General features: G+C 43.9%; 1 protein-coding gene across 6 annotated transcripts in view; it reads right to left on the bottom strand.

Moving 5' to 3' along the window:
• GPR160 (G protein-coupled receptor 160) overlaps positions 1-18,670 on the bottom strand; it is a 46,424-nt gene that overhangs the window by 26,921 nt on the left and 833 nt on the right. The window contains exon 1 of one of the 6 annotated variants that reach the window (XM_063621657.1): positions 13,916-14,006. The exons of the other annotated variants lie outside the window; for them this stretch is intronic. The gene's annotated coding sequence lies outside the window, so the exon portion shown is untranslated. Of the gene's footprint in view, positions 1-13,915; positions 14,007-18,670 lie in introns of those variants that run through there. 6 annotated transcript variants of the gene reach the window in all.

The raw sequence follows: 18,670 nt of genomic DNA, 5'->3' as shown, positions 1-18,670 counted from the left end.
AATCAGCCGGGGTCCAGTTCTCCTATAAGTCCTTGGTAACAGTATCCCAGACCTACGCCAGCTTGCCCCACTACCATTCTACCTGTTTTGTTTCCGTTCTCTCAGGATTCAGAAACATAACATACACATTTCCTAAGAATGACTTTATAGCCATATAGTAGAATATTATTCAGTCTTAAAAGGAAATGAAATCCTGGCCGGGCACAGTGGCTCATGCCTATAATCCCAATACTTTGGGAGGCCAAGGTGGGCGGATCACCTGAGGTCAGGAGTTCGAGACCAGCCTGGCCAACATGGCGAAACCCTGTCTCTACTAAAAATACAAAAAGTAGCTGGGCGTGGTGGCAGACGCCAGTAATCCCAGCTACTAGGGAGGCTGAGGCAGGAGAATCACTTGAATTTGGGAGGCAGAGGTTGCAGTGAGCCGAGATCGGGCCACTGCATTCCACCCTGGGTGACAGAGCAAGACTTCGTCTCAAAAAAAAAAAAAGAAAAGAAAAGAAAAGAAATTCTGATACATGCTAAGGTGGATGAACCCGTAAGACATTATACTAAGTGAATAAGCAGACGGAAAATGACCAATATCATACGATCCCATATATATGAGGTACCTAGAATAATCAAATTCATAGACAAAAAGTAAACAGTAGCCAGGAGCTAGGAGAAGGGGAGAATGAGGAGTTACCGTTTAATGGGTGCAGGTTTTCAGCACAGGATGAAAAAGTTCTGAAGATGCATAGATAGTAGTATCAGTTGCTCAACAATGTGAATGTACTTAATGCCACTGACCTGTACACTTAAAAATGGTTAAGATGGTAAATTTTAGGTATATTTTACTACAATGATTTGACCTGAGCAGCTCAGTCCTTCTATTCTGCCAGAAGGTGGTGATGTTTTCTTAGCCCCTGCTGTCGCTTCAATGTCAGGCAAAAGCAATTTTGAAGAGACAGTTTTCTGGATACCTCTGGGACCTCAGGGCCTTTGAACTTGTGCTTCAGAAGACCATTCTGCCTGGGATGGTCTTCTTTCTTATACTCATGTAGCTTGCTCCCTCGAGTGCCTGAAGTCTCTACTTAAATGAGACTTTTTTTTTTTAAGCATGAGACTAATGATGAGAGTTTAAGATAAGTTTGTTGGGCAGGCAGGGCTCTCAAGCCAAATAACTCTACACACACACACACACACACACACACGTTGCTTTTTAGTTTATAAAATATTTTATGGAAATTGTCTGATTCAAATTGTCTAAATCATGTTCCTGAACTTATATTCCATGCACAATGCCAAGATATTCAAGTGTTAAAGATGAGTAATTAAAAAAAAAAAAAACCTAAATGGGTAACTGTGGTCTTTTCCTTAATTTGAGGTGAAGAGAAAGTGCCAACAGATGAAAAATAAATATATTCACATTACCGAATACAGAAAACAAGCATATGGCCATCTTGAGAGATGCAAAAAATCTCTGGACAAAATTCAACAACCATTCATGATAAAAACCTCTCAGCAAAGTAGGAAACTGATGGTTTCCTCAACCTGATAAGGAACATCTATGAAAAATCTATAGCTATCATTATACTTAAGTGTGAAAGACTGACCACTTTACCCCTAAAATTGGAAACAAGGTAAGGATATCTGTCCTTACCACTTCTACTCAACATTTTAAGATATCCTAGCCCATTCAGTAAGGCAAGAAAATAAAAGAAAGGCATACAGACTAGAAAGGATAAGATAAAACTATTTGTAGATGACATTTATGTATATTGATAATCCTAAGGTACTTACAAAAAATCCACTGGAATTAATAAATGAATTTAGTAAGATCACAGGTCAATTTTTAAAACCACATTGCTATATATAGCAACAAAATTCAAAACTGAAGGAAAATATATCATTTCCAATAGACTCAAAAACATAAAATAAGAATTTGTATAAATATTTACAAAATGTCAATGCTAAAAGCTACAAAACACTGCTAAAAAAACTAAAGACCTTAATAGAGATATGCCATGTTCATGGATAAGAAGATTCATATTAACATGTCAATCCTCCCCAGATTAGTTGATTCAATGTAGTTCTGATCAAAATCCAACTGGGCCCTTTTCTTTTTTAAAGATATTCACAAGCTGATGCTAAAATGTATATGAAAATACAAAGGGTCAGAATTGCCAATAACAAAGTTGGATGACTTACACTACCTGATTTCAAGACTTATAAATTACAGAACTCAAGACAATGAGCCTAAGAACAAACAGGTTGACAGAAGAGAGTTCAAACCAGTCCACTTGATTTATAAGAAAGTACCAATGCAATTCAATGCAGTAAAGGAAAGTCTTTTCAACACATTGTGCTGGACTAACTGGATAACTGTATGAAAAAAAAGGAACCTAACTCCACTCCACACCATTAACAGAAATTAACTCAGGAGAGATCACAAGCATAGCTATAAAAGGTAAGACTCTACAAGGAAAACAAAGGAGAACATGTCTGCAACCTTAGAGTAAAGAATTCTCAAGCAAAACACAAAAAGCACCAAATATAAAAGAAAAAAACTGATAAAGTGAACTCATTAAAATTAGATTCTTCTGTTCATCATAAGAAAATGAAAAGGCAATAACAGACTGGGAGAAAATGCTTACAACACATCTATCTAACAAAAGACTTGTGCTCAGACTACCAGACCACATATATAAAGAGTGCCTACAAATGAATAGCAGAAAGTCAAACTACTCAAACAAAAATGGGCAAAATACTTGAAAAGACACTCCAAAAAGAATATGTACAAATGGTCAATAGCAAACAAAAAGATACTCAACATCATTAGTTATCAGGATAAAGCTAATTAAAATGACAATGACAGACAATTTCACATCCATCAGAATGACTAAAATCAGAAAGACCAACAATACCTAATATTGGAAAAGATGTAGAGTAACAAGAACTCTCATACACTGCTGTTTGAGGTGTAAAATGGTATATTCCCTTGGAAAATAGTGTGGCATTTCAACATATGCTTATCCTAGGATCCAGTACTTCTACTACTAGATATTTAACTAGGAGTAATTAAAACATGTCAGCCAAGTGCAGAGGCTGACTCCTGTAATCCCAACACTTTGGGAGGCCAAGGCGGGTGGATCACTTGAGATCAGGAGTTCAAGATCAGCCTGGTCGACATGGTGAAACCACGTCTCTCCTAAAAATACAAAAATTAGCCGGGCATGGTGGCGTGCACCTGTAATCCCAGCTACTTAGGAGGCTGAGGCAGGGGAATCACTGGAGCCTGGGAGGTGGAGGTTGCAGTGAGCTGAGAATGCACCACTGCACTCCAGCCTGGGTGACAGAGTGAGACTCCATCTCAAAAACATAACAAAACATGTCCGCAAGACTTATATAAGGGTCAGCAAGTATTTATTAGATATGAGATTAAAAACACAAACCATAAAAGAAATCAACAACTTAGGCTTCATCAAAATTTAAAACTTTTTTTTTCTTTAAAAGGCACCATTAGGAAAAAAGTCATGGGTCTGGGGAAAATATTTTCAAACTATATATTTGTTTTTTTTATTTTATTTTTTGAGACAGAGTTTCGCTCTGTCTCCCAAGCTGGAGTGCAGTGGTGCGATCCTGGCTCACTGCAACCTCCACCTCCCAGGTTCAAGCAATTCTTGTGCCTCAGCCTCCTGAGTAGCTGGGATTACAGGTGCATGCCACCATGCCCGGCTAATTTTTGTATTTTTAGTAGAGATGGGGTTTCACCATGTTGGCCAGGCTGATCTTGAACTCCTGATCTCAGGTGATCTGCTGGCCTCGGCTCCCAAAGTGCTGGGATTACAGGTGTGAGCCACGGCACCCAGCCCCAAACCATATACTTGATAAAGAATTTGCATCCAGATATATATCTTAAAATTCTTGAACCTCAATAAGAGGATGGTGAGAAATAATCCAGTTTTAAAATGGCGCAAAAGATGTAACTAGACGTGTCATCGAAGATGATATGTATCTATATTGATATCAATATAGATCAAATATCCAATAAAAAAGAAGACATGTAAGTAACTAATAAGCACATGAAAAGGAACTCAACAGCATTAGTCATTAGGGAAATGCAAATTAAAACTGCAATGAGACACCATTATATACCCTTTGGAATATCTATAATAAGAACAACTAACAATTTCAAATGTTGGCAAGAATGTAGAGAATCCTCATACACTGTTAGTGGGACTCTAACATTGCACAGCCGCTTTTGGAAAACAGTTTGGCAGTTTCTTAAAAAGTTAAACATAAACTTACCACATGACTCCACAATTATACCCCTACAAATCTACTCAAGAGAAATACAAATAAGGTCCATACTAACACTTGTAGATAGCAACATTATCTCGTTCCTGGCAGCATTACTCATAATAGCCAAGCCCTGGCAACAATTCAAATGTTCATCAACTGGTGAGTGGATAAATAAAATGCAGTACATTTATAAAACTGTTGCTATTCAGCAATACAAAGGAACAAGCTACTGATACATGCTGCAACATGGATGAACCTCAAAAATGTGCTAAGTGAGAGATGCCTGACACAAAAAACTACATATCCCAAGATTCCTCTTATTTGAAATTTCTCAGACAAGGCAAGAGACAGAAAGAAGTTCAATGGCTGTCTGGGGCTAGAGGTGGGAACTGATTGTATACTGGCAGAGAGAAATTTGGGGGTGACAAAAAGTCTAAAACTGGATTACGATGATGGTTGCACAAACCTATAAATTACCAAAAACCATAGAACTGTACATAATGAGTGGGTTTTATGGCATATAAATTATACCTCAATAAAGCTGTTTTTTAAAAAAGACTTGTACAAGAATATTCATAGTAGCTTTTTTTTTTTTAAATTTTTTTTGAGACGGTCTCGCTGTGTCACCCAGGCTGGAGTACAGTGGCGTGATCTCGGCTTACTGCAACCTCTGCCTCCCAGGTTCAAGTGATTCTCATGCCTCAGCCTCCCAAGCAGATGGGATTATAGGTGCCTGCCATGACACCCAGCTAATAACAATTTTTTCTTTTAACAGACAGAGTCTCGCTACGTTGCCCAGGCTGGTCTCGAAATCCTGGACTCAAGTGATCCTCCCACCTTGACTTCTCAAAGTGCTGCTATTATAGGCATGAGCTACCATGCTTAGCTATGGCAGCTTTATTCACAATAGCCCAAAACTGGAAACAACCCAAATGATCATCAAAGGAGAATGGCTAAATTATGGTATATTCAAAGAATGTAATATTAGTTACCAATAAAGAATTACAGAGTCATGCATGTATAAATCTCAAAAGCATTATGTTGAACAAAAGCAGCCACTTTTGTTTGTCTACTATATATCACATTCCATTTATATGAAGTTGAGGAACAGACAAAGCTCATTTATGGTGCTGGAAATCAGAACAGCAGATGCCTCTGGACCGATTGCAAAGGGGCATGAGAGAACTGCCTGAAGCATGAAAATGTTCTGTGTCTTGACAGAAATGTTGTTTACGTAGGTGCATACATTTATCAAAACTAAACACTTAAGATCTGTGCATTTTACTGTATGTACCTTGAAAACTTTTAAATACTTAAAAATGCCCCCCAAAAGACATACTACTAGACAAATTCAGCATCAGTTAATCACATGAATTTTCAGGAGGTACAGCAGCGTGCGTTTCTGTTGCCCATGTCAAATAGTGAATATAAATGGCTGACTAATGATTTGATACTCGTTTCTAAATGTTTTAATTATGTCATGATACAAACAAAAATACATTTAACATATGTAAATAATGTAACAGAATCAAACTCATTGTATATTCATTCACTTATTTATTCCAAAACTTTTTAAGGAAGGTGAAAAATTTATTCCAGGCATCGAAGTTCAAATTATGATTCAATCACATATACAATGCCGATGTTTCAATTTTTAAAAATGTAATTGTTGACCAGGCATTGTGGCTCACGCCTGTAATCCCAGCACTTTGGGAAGCTGAGGCGGGTGGATTGCCTGAGGTCAGGAGTTCAAGACCAGCCTGACCAACAAAAAAATTAGGTGGGCATGGTGGTGCATGACTGTAACCCCAGCTACTTGGGAGGCTGAGGCAGGAGAATCACTTGAACCTGGCAGGTGGAGGTTATGGTGAGCAGAGATCGTGCCATTGTACTCCAGCCTGGACAATAAGAGCAAAACTCCGTCTCAAAAAAAAAAAAAAAAAAAAAAAAAAAATTAGCTAAGCATGGTGGAAGGTGCCTGTAATCCCACCTACTCGGGAGGCCAAGGCAGGAGAATGACTTGAACCTGGGAGGTGGAGGTTGCGGTGAGCTGAGATCGCACCAGTGCACTCCAGCCTGGGCAACAAGAGCGAAACTCCATCTCAACAACAACAACAACAACAACAACAAAAGAAGATGAAGAAGAAGTAAATTAGGTGGGCATGGTGGCAGGCACCTGTAATCCCAGCTACTCGGGAGGCTGAGGCAGAAGAATCACTTAAACCTGGGAGGTGGAGGTTGCAGTGAGCCAAGAACGCACCATTGCACTCCTGCCTGGTCAACAAGAGTGAAACTCAGTGTCAAAAAAAAAAAAAAAAGGAATTGTCTGAGTGTACCTTTCAGAATAAAGTTACTTAATATCAGGTTCCTGGTCTGCTGGTGAGAAGAAAAGAGTATTAGAGAACCCAACAATCTCAGACTCGTGAAGCAAAAACAAGCTTGGCAGCAATCAGGTCCGGCAGGTTCCAAACTCACCAAATAGTCATTTCAGGCCTCCACCACCCGCTCCAGCTCCCAAGCCACCGGAAGACGGGTGCCAGGAGGAAAGGCTAAACTTTGTGGACACACCCTGAGGAAGGCTGCTGCCCAGTCAGTGACATCTACTGTGACTCAGGACTCAGGCCAGGAGGAAAGGAGCACCACCACCACAGGCAGCTTGCCCATCCTTCCGTCACTTCCTTTCCATTCCCCCAGGTCCCCTTAGAGTGACCTCAGAGTTGGCTCTACACCAGCCCTGGAGGTGTGATGCGAATGAGGCATGACCCTGCTCCCCGGAATCTGTCTACAGACCACACTACCCAGTGTCTGGGAGGGCACCACGTCAGGGCACTTCCTATACTCCTGGGGCATTTTAAGGAGGGTTTAAAACGTTCATGCCTTTTGACCCAGTGTCTGCACTCTGGTAATTTATCATAAGGAAATAATCTGGGTTGAAGGAAATAATTACTGCGGAAGCAGTTCACTTCGACATACTTATAATAGCCCACAGTACATCCTCCCCCGTCCCCAAAAGAATCAAAACAACTTAATGTCTAACAATAGGGAATAAGTCAAATGAATTATGAGACAGTCATAAGATGGACTACCACCTGCAGCCATGAAAGATAAACTTGAGAGAAAAACTAAATAACAGGAAAATGCTGACGATATAATGTTAAATGACAGATACTAGATAAAGCTGTGTGTAGCAGGGCTTCTCATAGGGGGATGAGATGAGATCCTGCTGATCCCTGAACCGGTATTACTGAGGGGAGCCAGCTCTTGTCCTTACATGGTCTTACGTTAAGGGAGATAGGAGGGTGCGAACCAGTGGTAGACACAGTGGTACATCCCAGTATCAGGGAAATAGGAAAAATGTATGTATATTCACAGAGCAGAGGTAATTAATGCCAGCCCACCGCAACTGGTAAGGTGGTGGCCTCGGGGACTAAGACTTCTGAAACTTGAATATGGATCTTGTTAAAAGACAGATTCTGATTCAATGTCTGGGGCAGGCCTGAGATTTTGTATTTCTAACAAGCTCCCAGGTGATGCCATGCTGCCAGCCCACAGGCCACGCATGGAGCAAGCCTGAAAAGGACATGTATCCTGGAGGGGGAGAACCTGGCGACACGAACAGCAACTGGTTGGTGAGAATAGAGGTACATGTTTACTTTTTACACTGTCCTGTATCTTCCACAATACAAATCTGTTGCTTTTGTAATAAGAAAGAAAACTTTCCGCCGGGCGCGGTGGCTCACGCTTGTAATCCCAGCACTTTGAGAGGCCGAGGCGGGCGGATCACGAGGTCAGGAGATCGAGACCACGGTGAAACCCCGTCTCTACTAAAAATACAAAAAAAAATTAGCCGGGCGTGGTGGCAGGCGCCTGTAGTCCCAGCTACTCGGAGAGGCTGAGGCAGGAGAATGGCGTGAACCCGGGAGGCGGAGCTTGCAGTGAGCCGAGATCGCGCCACTGCACTCCAGCCTGGGTGACAGAGCAAGACTCCGTCTCAAAAAAAAAAAAAAAAGAAAGAAAACTTTCCAATGTTGAAAACCTTTGACTCAATAATCATTTTTACAAGAATCCATCTCAAATAATGTGAAATGGGATCCAAGGTTTATGTGCATTCAAATTGGAATGATGTACAACATCAAAAAATGAGCAATTACTTAGTTCTCTAATATTTTAAGAGAATGGCTAAAAAAGACTAAAACAGCATGCAGTCATTAAAAAAATTTATAAAGACATAGGGGAATACAATGATATTTTTTACTTAAAAAATTTTTTTAATAGCTTTAGGTGTACAAGTGGGTTTTGGTTACATAGATGAACTGTACAGTGGTAAAGTCTACGATTTTAGAGTACTCATCACCCAGGTAGTGTACATTGTACCTAATAGGTTGTTTTTCATCCCTCATCCCCTTCCCATCCTCCCCTCTGAGTCTCCATAGTCCATTATATCACTCTGTATGCATCTGTGTACCCGTAGCTTAGCTTCCACTTACTTATAAGTGAGAACATAAGGCATTTCATTTTCGGTTCCTGAGTTACTGCACTTAGAATGATGGCCTTCATGGGCGTGGTGGCTCACGCCTGTAATCCCAGCACTTTGGGAGGCCGAGGTGGCTGGATCACCTGAGGTCAGGAGTTCGAGACCAGCCTGGCCAACGTGGTGAAACCCTGTCTCTACAAAAATTACCTGGACATGATGGCAGGTGCCTGCAATCCCAGCTACTCGGGAGGCTGAGGCGGGAGAATCGCTTGAACCTGGGAGGTGGAGGTTGCAGTGAGTCAACATTGGGCCACTGCATTAAAGCCTAGGTGACTGAGCAAGACTCCATCTCAAAAAAAGAATAATGGCCTTCAGTTCCATCCAAGTTGCTGCAAAAGACATTATTTTGTTCTTTTTAGAGCTGAGTAGTATTCCATGCTGTGTATGTGTATATGTGATGTGTATATATATATATATATCACATATTCTTTATCCACTCATTGGTTGATAGACACTTAGGTTGATTCCATAACTTTGCAATTGTGAATTGTGCTATGATAAACATATGCATGCAGGTGTCTTTTTGATATCATCATAATGATAAATTTTATTTTATTTTATTTTTTATTTTTTTATTATTATTATTATTTTTTTTTGAGACGGAGTCTCGCTCTGTCGCCCAGGCTGGAGTGCAGTGGCGCGATCTCGGCTCACTGCAAGCTCTGCCTCCCAGGTTCATGCCATTCTCCTGCCTCAGCCTCTCCGAGTAGCTGGGACTACAGGTGCCCGCCACCACGCCCGGCTAATTTTTTTTTGTATTTTTAGTAGAGACGGGGTTTCACCGTGGTCTCGATCTCCTGACCTCGTGATCCGCCCGCCTTGGCCTCCCAAAGTGCTAGGATTACAAGCGTGAGCCACCGCGCCCAGCAATGATAAATTTTAATCAAAGTATGGCAACTATGTTAAAATTCTAACATAAAATGAATTGTTTATAAAATGTTAAAATTTTTTAAATTTATAAAAAACCAAAGTAAAACAAAATAAAAAGGAAATATACCCAAATGTCAATGCCTTCAGATCCTTGGATTGTGGGTCATAAAAGACTTTTCCCTTTAAACCTTTCAGAATACAGTAAAGTTGAAGGCAGGCAGGATCAAGAGGCAAGGGCAGCAATGGAAAGCAGCAGAGGCCATGGGAAGAAGAGAAAACCTTGCGGGGGTTGAGCAGGAGAGTGCAGGCTTGGGGCCCATCCGCTGGGGATGCGGGTGAGGGTGTGGCGGGTACAGACTTCCCACTGGAACACCTGGCTGGAGTTCAGGAGAAGGACGAAGGGTTAGGTGAAGGTAGGATGGACTCTGAAGCTTTGGGTCTGCACCTGGGGCAGGAGGGAGAATCCAAAGCCTACTGCCTCTCTTCCTCCCACCGCCCCCTGCTGAAGGGGACGGGGCAAGGGCTGTCGACAGGGGAGACCTCTGCCCTGCTGCTTGGAGGGGAATCACTGGCCCTCCATTCAGCTTCCCTGGACACCATGGATGCTTTCAGCTTCCCAGGAACACCTTAGCGATCAATCTCTAAAGTGCTCCCTCCTCAGAATTACTTAAGGGCATAAAGAATAAGAACTCATGTTACCTCTCTGATAAAGTAAAATGAAGGCCATTCCATGTTCTCATTTCTGGCCTGAACTTGGGTTCACTTCTGTACCTCCTCTCCTGACAGGCAGCCAAAGGCAATTGAAACAAATGCAAACAAACAGAAACCCGCATTGCTAGTTTAAAGATCAAACCAGATAGCCCTTTTAGGAACTATAAAATATTAAATAAACATTAGTTAACAGCATCTATATTACTTTTCCAAGTTAAAAAGTAAGCCTCTCAATGTATCTGTTCTATGATTTTACTACTAACGGGCAAGTCAGGCATTGTACTTCGCTGTGTCTGTGTCAGGATTTCATAAAATGTTGTTAGCCCCTCACAACATTCCTATTAGATATGCTTATCCCCAGGTGACAGAAGAGGCACTGGCTGCCCAGAAGACCTGGCCTTAAACCCCTGCCAGGCGGTGGCATAGCTGAGGCTGGGACTCCTGTGTCCCAGCTAACACTAGTCTGCTCTCTCATAAGGGGATGGAGTTTGTATCCACATGAATGCTAGGGGATTCCAACTCCTTTTTTTTTTTTTTTTTTTTGAGACGGAGTCTTGCTCTGTCGCCCAGGCTGGAGTGCAGTGGCGCAATCTCGGCTCACTGCAAGCTCCGCCTCCTGGGTTCACGCCATTCTCCTGCCTCAGCCTCCCGAGTAGCTGGGACTACAGGCACCCGCCACCACACCCGGCTAATTTTTTTGTATTTTTAGTAGAGACGGGGTTTCACCATGGTCTCGATCTCCTGACCTCGTGATCCTCCCGCCTCGGCCTCCCAAAGTGCTGGGATTACAAGCGTGAGCCATCGCGCCCGGCCTGATTCCAACTCCTTTGCACAGTCAGTGGAGATTTTAATCCCCGACAACAAAGCCAAAGCCCTGGCTCAGAGTCACAAGTTGTGGCCCAGTTCTCATCAATTCCAAAGCTGCTGCTGCACCAAACACCCTGTTAGCATTTGTCATGGAGAACATTTCCCTAAGGCCACGTGGCAACCCAGATGGGCAGCCCATGGCTCACTCCACGAACAGAGGTCAGAGCTAGGACGCATTTCTTCCCTGTGGTCTTTCTTCTAACATTATGTGGGGGAAATTCTCCCCAGTAAAAGTGAAAGTAAAGGAAGCAGGGCTCTAACAACAACAATAATACTAGCTAACTCACAATCCATCCTACTCCATGCCAGGCACTGTTACAAGCACTTGACGTGCCAATGAATCCTCACAGCCCTATGACATAGGTATTATTATTACTTCTAGCTTACACAGGGGAAACTGAGGTACAAAGAGGTTTTTAAAAATGAGTCAAGGTCGGCCGGGCGCGGTGGCTCACGCATGTAATCCCAGCATTTTGGGAGGCTGAGGTGGGCGGATCACGAGGTCAGGAGATCGAGACCATCCTGGCTAACACAGTGAAACCCCCTCTCTACTAAAAATACAAAAAATTAGCCGGGCGAGATGGCGGGCACCTGTAGTCCCAGCCACTCGGGAGGCTGAGGCAGGAGAATGGCGTGAACCCCGGGGGGCGGAGCCTGCAGTGAGCCGAGATCGCGCCACTGCACTCCAGCCTGGGCGACAGCGAGACTCTGTCTCAAAAAAAAAAAAAAAAAAAAATGAGTCAAGGTCACACAGGTGGTTGAAGAATCAGAAATGAAACCCAGGGATCTGGCTGAGTCCACACTCAAGACTGTTCGGCCTCTCCCTGTTCACTCTGGCTAATAACCAATTAACCCACTCTTCCTTGACAAGGGGGTTAATCATCACCTGAGGGGGCACACAGCCACAAACCTGAATCCCAGAGTTCTCCAGAAAGGATCCCATCAAGCAGCTGGTCTGGCATTCACAAAACATGTCAGCCTCTGAACTCACTTTTTTTTTTCTTTCTTTTTTTATTTTTTATTTTTTTGAAACAGAATCTCGCTCTGTCACCCAGGCTAGAGTGCAGTGGCGTGATCTCAGCTCACTGCAACCTCCTCCTCCCAGTTCAAGCGAGTCTCCTGCTTCAGCCTCCCGAGTAGCTGGGACTACAGGCAAGTGCCACCACCCCTGGCTAATTGCTTTTTTTTTTTTTTTTTTTGTATTTTTAGTAGAGACAGAGTTTCACCGTGTTAGCCAGGATGGTCTCGATTTCCTGACCTCACGATCCACCCACCTCGGCCTCCCAAAGTGCTGGGATTACAGGTGTGAGTCACCATGCCCGGCCTGAACTCACTTCTTTTGGCCAAAACAAGCCGTTCCACTTGGAGCTCTTGTTTATTCCATGTCCGTTTACACACACACCTAGACCGACAACTCGAGTGACAAAGGCTCACAGCAGCACCTGACATTTCCTGAAAGCCACCCAACAAGGTTCACTTTTGTGCCATTTCCTCTTTTCATTCTCCTCCACGGCACACACACAGGGGAAGAAAATGCAGAACTCAGGGGAAGGAAACAAAGATCTAAAGAGAAACTTCAACTGTCATGAAACTCCAGCTATTCACAGAGGCGAGAATGTTTGCCCCGTGACCCGTAACCGAAAGTTTCAAGGCAAGGAAATTAAGCCACCCTTGGACTTGCATCACAGAAACCCCTTCAGGCTGGACTATGCGGGCGCCTCAGCTCCTCATCCTTGCAGAGCTTTCTCGGGAGGCTGTGCCTAAGCAGTGTATAGAAGTGGACTTGTCATCAGCAGGAGAGTAGTGGGCAGAGAAGGACCCTTTGCAAAGGGTCCTTTTGCAAACGCAGAGAGGGGCCCTTTGCAAGTCCTAGGAACCCCTCAGAGTGGCTGGGGTCCAGCTCAGAGCAGCTACAGTGAGCTGATGCACAAACTCAGGATCCACATGGGTCCCCTGCTTAAAGGGGAAGGGTTAAAGGCCTTTTTGGTGCCCCATCCCTGCAGGACGCCCTGGGGAACCGCCAAGGTGCACAAGACCCACTTGCCTACTCACAAAGACCCAATGGTGTGGGAGTTTGGAGCCATTCCTTTGCCCTACTGAGGCCTGCCCACACCTACTCCATTCTTGTCAAACTGCAGGGGGTAGCGAACAAGTTCCTTGTAAGTGAGAAAAATAGGCAGCATGGGAGAAAAATGACAACGCAGCTTGTATTCGTCTGACAGAGAAGCACTGAGACTAAACACAAGACTCTCATTTCCTCAAAGGAATATGCTCTTTCCCATTTTTCTTTTCTTTTCCTTTTTTCTTTTTGAGACGGAGTTTCACTCTTGTTCCCCAAGCTGGAGTGCAATGGCGTGATCTCGGCTCACCGCAACCTCCGCCCCCTGAGTTCAAGTGATTCTGCAGACTCAGTCTCCCAAGTAGCTGGGATTACAGGCATATGCCACCATGCCAGGCTAATTTTGTATTTTTAGTAGAGACGAGGTTTCTCCATGTCAGTCAGGCTGGTCTCGAACTCCCAACCTCAGGTGATCCCTGCACCTTGGCCTCCCAAAGTGTCTTTCCCATTTTTCTTGCAACAAAAGCCTCTCAACCTATATTTTGTTATTCCATGTGGGGTAGTGACACATACATAGAAAGATCTCTTACCGGCCGGGCGCGGTGGCTCACGCTTGTAATCCCAGCACTTTGGGAGGCTGAGGCGGGCGGATCACAAGGTCAGGAGATCGAGACCACGGTGAAACCCCGTCTCTACTAAAAAATACAAAAAATTAGCCGGGCGTGGTGGCAGGCGCCTGTAGTCCCAGCTACCCGGAGAGGCTGAGGCAGGAGAATGGCGTGAACCCGGGAGGCGGAGCTTGCAGTGAGCCGAGATTGCGCCACTGCACTCCAGCCTGGGCGAAAGAGCAAGACTCCGTCTCAAAAAAAAAACAAAAAAGATCTCTTACCGTAAAAAAAAAAAAAAAAAGGCCGGGTGCGGTGGCTCACGCTTGTAATCCCAGCACTTTGGGAGGCCGAGGCGGGCGGATCACGAGGTCAGCAGATCGAGACCACGGTGAAACCCCGTCTCTACTAAAAATACAAAAAATTAGCCGGGCGTGGTGGCGGGCGCCTGTAGTCCCAGCTACTCGGAGAGGCTGAGGCAGGAGAATGGCGTGAACCCGGGAGGCGGAGCTTGCAGTGAGCCGAGATTGCGCCACTGCACTCCAGCCTGGGCGACAGAGCGAGACTCCGTCTCAAAAAAAAAAAAAAAAAAAAAAAAAAATCTCAGGGCTGGGGACTATTTTAGGGATTGCTGGGGGCTAAGGGGACTGGAATGTACTACCCTTCCCTAAAGAGGCAGCTACTCTAGTATTGCCTTTGGGAATCGTTAGGGCAGAATATTTGACATTTCCCAATTTTCAACGCTGACTCAGTGTTTTTTTCTTAAGCTCTGTGCTGGCCCAACAGAACATCTGTTGGTCAGATGTGACCCATGCCCCTCACATGTCACCAGGACAGTAGGGTGTGATAAGAAGATAGTTTGCCTAGACTACCCAATTCTTGGGCGTGTTGCTCTGCTTCCTGCTAAAGGCAGTGTGAAACGGCCAGAAATAACGCAGACTGTCAAACCTGACAGAGCTGAGTTTGAATCTAGCTGCAAGACCTCAGGCAAAAACTATTAACCTCTAGCTATAACTTCCATTTGCAAAATGGACTGATAATACCCAACCTAGAGACATTTGTCAGAATTAAAAACGTGTGTGGGCCGGGCACGGTGGATCACACCTTAATCCCAGCATTTTGGGAGGCCGAGGCGGGTGGATCACCTGAAGTCAAGAGTTCGAGACCAGCCTGGCCAACATTGGTGAAACCTTGTCTCTACTAAATATACAAAAATTAGCCAGGCATGGTGTCTGGCACCTGTAATCCCAGCTATGTGGAAGGCTGAGGCAGGAGAACTGCTTGAACCCAGGAGGCAGAGGTTGCAGTGAGCCGAGATCACACCATTGCACTCCAGCCTGGGCAACAGAGCAAAAACTCTGTCTGAAAACAAAACGAAACAAAAAACAAAAATGTGTGTGAATGCCTGTAATCCCAGTACTTTGGGAGGCTGAGGTGGGCGGATCATGAGGTCAGGAGATCGAGACCATCCTGGCTAACACGGTGAAACTCCGTCTCTACTAAAAATATAAAAAATTAGCTGGGTGTGGTGGTGGGCACCTGTAGTCCCAGCTACTGGGGAGGCTAAGGCAGGAGAATGGCATGAACCCAGGAGGTGGAGCTTGCAGTGAGCCGAGATTGCGCCACTGCACTCCAGCCTGGGTGACAGAGCGAGACTCCGTCTCGAAAAAAAAAAAAAAAAAAAAAAGGTGTGTGAAGACTACCATGGATTCTTTTTTTTTTTTTTTAAGACACAGAGTCTTGCCCTATTGTCCAGGCTGGTGTGCAATGGTGCAAACATAGCTTACTGCAGCCTAGAACTGCTGGGCTCAAGCCATCCTCCCCACCACACTGGCCAATTTTATTATTATTATTATTTTTTTTATTTTTATTTTGTGTAGAGATGGGGGCCTTGCTATGTTGCCCAGGCTGGTCTTGAACTCTTGGCCTCAAGCAAACCTTCCTCCCCTCAGCCTCCCAAAGAGCTGGGATTACAGATGCGAGCCACCACACCCAGCCCATGAACTCTTTTCTTCGGCCAATGAACTCTTGATAAATGTTAAATTTCCTTCCCTATCTCCCTAAAGATGTGATTTAAAGCAATCTTCTTTGGATTTCTTTTTTTTTTTTTTTTTGAGGCAGTATCTTGCTCTGTCACCCAGGCTGGAGTACAGTGGTATGATCACGGCTCACTGCAGCCTCAACCTCCCAGGCTCAAGCAATCCTCCCACCTCAACCTCCTGAGTAGCTGGGACTACAGGCGTGCACCACCATACCTGGCTAATTTTTATTTATTTATTTTTATTTTTTGTGGAGTCAAGGTCTCACGATGTTGCCCAGGCTGACTTCCTTATATTTCAATGTTCTCATCTGTTAAAAACCAAAATTACCCTCTATCACCACTGCTTCACCTCACAGGATGGGATGAGGTGATGTAGATGAAAGCAAAGTGTTTATGAATCTAGGAGAATACTGTTGACTAGATTGCCAACACCCTTTCCTATCATTCCTAGCCCAACAAGGGAGCAATTTGCTTTTCTAATGCGTTCATACCCTTAACAATGTGGATCAGGGCGAAATGGTGTCACATTTGTGGTAAGTCCTTAAAATGGCTATTAGCAATCAACTCTCCAGAGTCCATATCTACCACCCTCCTACAGAGGAGAGTAAACATTAGTTTGGTCACTAAAGGGCCTGGCAAGTTTCTTTTCTCTTTCCATGCGCTTTTAGGGAACTAGAGAGGAAATTGAGGTATAAAATAAAGTTACGTGACAGCTGCATACTTCTTTCATTCATACCAAGAAAACAGAGCCACAAACCAAACAATTTCACTTCATTTAAGAACCATCATGAATTCACTGTGGTATTTTCCCCCCCACTGTAAGGGGATTTTTGTTGGTTGTCTCATTATTTTCCCATCACAGCAGTGAAATTAGGACATGCTTCAGCATTCCTCAGCTGAATCTTAAAACATCTTTACGGCCGGGCGCGGTGGCTCACACCTGTAATCCCAGCACTTTGGGAGGCTGAGGCGGGCGGATCACGAGGTCAAGAGATGGAGACCACGGTGAAACCCCGTCTCTACTAAAAATTAGCTGGGCGCGGTGGTGGGCGCCTGTAGTCCCAGCTACTTGGGAGGCTGAGGCAGGAGAATGGCGTGAACCCGGGAGGTGGAGCTTGCAGTGAGCTGAGATCGCGCCACTGCACTCCAGCATGGGTGACAGAGCGAGACTCCGTCTTAAAAAAAAAAAAAAAAAAAAACTTTACATCCTTCTTTAGATTAGTGAATCTACACGAGCAAGGTCTACGCCGGGGAGATTCACTGAACACTTCAACTTTTAACTGTCCCAGATCTCATTTCTTTGACTTGTTTTATCTTTAAATCAAAAGGTATTACATTCAGTTATACTGAAGCTACTAAAAATGTGGATTTACCTTCTGGAAATATACCTCCCCTTCCTCCCTCTATTAACTTCAACAGCTCCCTCTCAGAATCACCATTTTTCCAAATTACTGACCAAGCATGACAGAATTGAGTAGGAATTATAGGCTAAATCTGGAGAAAAGAAATCTGGAGCAAGCCTGATGAAGATATAGCTATTACTCCTTCCTTACCCTCTTTCAAGCATGATTCTTGAAAAAAATGTGTTAATGCCATGCAGAACTTTTAGGAGTCAGTGCTTTGCTAAATATTTACATGTCATGATCCCTGAAGCAAACACGGTAAAGATGAAATAGGCAACACAACACAGCTAAGCTCTCTCTCAAGCAATAAGCAGCCCTCCACTCATCTTGTGCTTTGTTTTCATCATGTACACTTTTTATTGATGCATGCAATGCTTCCAGAAGTGTACATAAATCCTAAGTGTATGCCGACACGTGTGTTCACTACTCCGAACTCTGTTTTTTGATGAAAATAAGTTGGAAGGGATTTGGGCAATTAGGAAAAACTGCTAACACGTTTTATACAATCCGCCCGACCGGAGGCAATCAACCCCCAGGCTTGCTAATGCCCTTTGTGTAAAAAAAGCTGACCTAGCCTCCACCTGCATCAACTTGATCCGCTCAGCTTTGTCACACTCAGCAAACACCCTCTGCCTTCTGAGCAAAATAAATTGGCACCTCCAGCAGGGAGAAAAAAACTTTTTATGACCGAGTCTGGAGAAGCAGCCTTGACACCCAATTTACAAAGAACGAGGGTCTGTGGAAGACCTTGCATCTAGACTCAGCTGCAGTGTCAAACCTACCTTATGCAAATACTGAAACAATAGCATAAGGATTTCCATAACCATCATCCAGCTTCAACTATTTTTATTTTTGTTTTACTTTAAGTTCTGGGATACATGTGCTGAATGTGCAGGTTTGTTAATAGGTATACATGTGCCATGGTGGTTTGCTGCACCTATCAACCCATCATCTAGGTTTTAAGCCCTGCATGCATTAGGTATTTGTCCTAGTGCTCTCCCTCCCCTTTGCCCCGACCCTCCGACAGGCCCCCGTGAGTGAAGTTCCCCTCCCTGTGTCCATGTGTTCTCTCCAGCTTCAACTATTAACAATCCATGAACAATCTCCTCTCATCTTCTTCCCCTCACTTCTCTGCTAGCATCTAAAACTGAATAATTCTGAAGCAAATCCCAAAGCTGTATTTCAACTTCAGTCTGTGTCTCTACGGGATTTTTAAAACCTTAATCAGGATACCATTACCAAAAGTAACTAAACAGAACTATTATAATTTCCTTGATACTATCAAATAATCAGAAA

Source organism: Symphalangus syndactylus, chromosome 17 (assembly GCF_028878055.3).
Source record: "Symphalangus syndactylus isolate Jambi chromosome 17, NHGRI_mSymSyn1-v2.1_pri, whole genome shotgun sequence".
In the NCBI taxonomy this organism is placed as follows: Eukaryota; Metazoa; Chordata; class Mammalia; order Primates; family Hylobatidae; genus Symphalangus; species Symphalangus syndactylus.
Note: the sequence above shows the minus strand (reverse complement) of the source record. Positions and strands in the feature narration are given on the sequence as shown.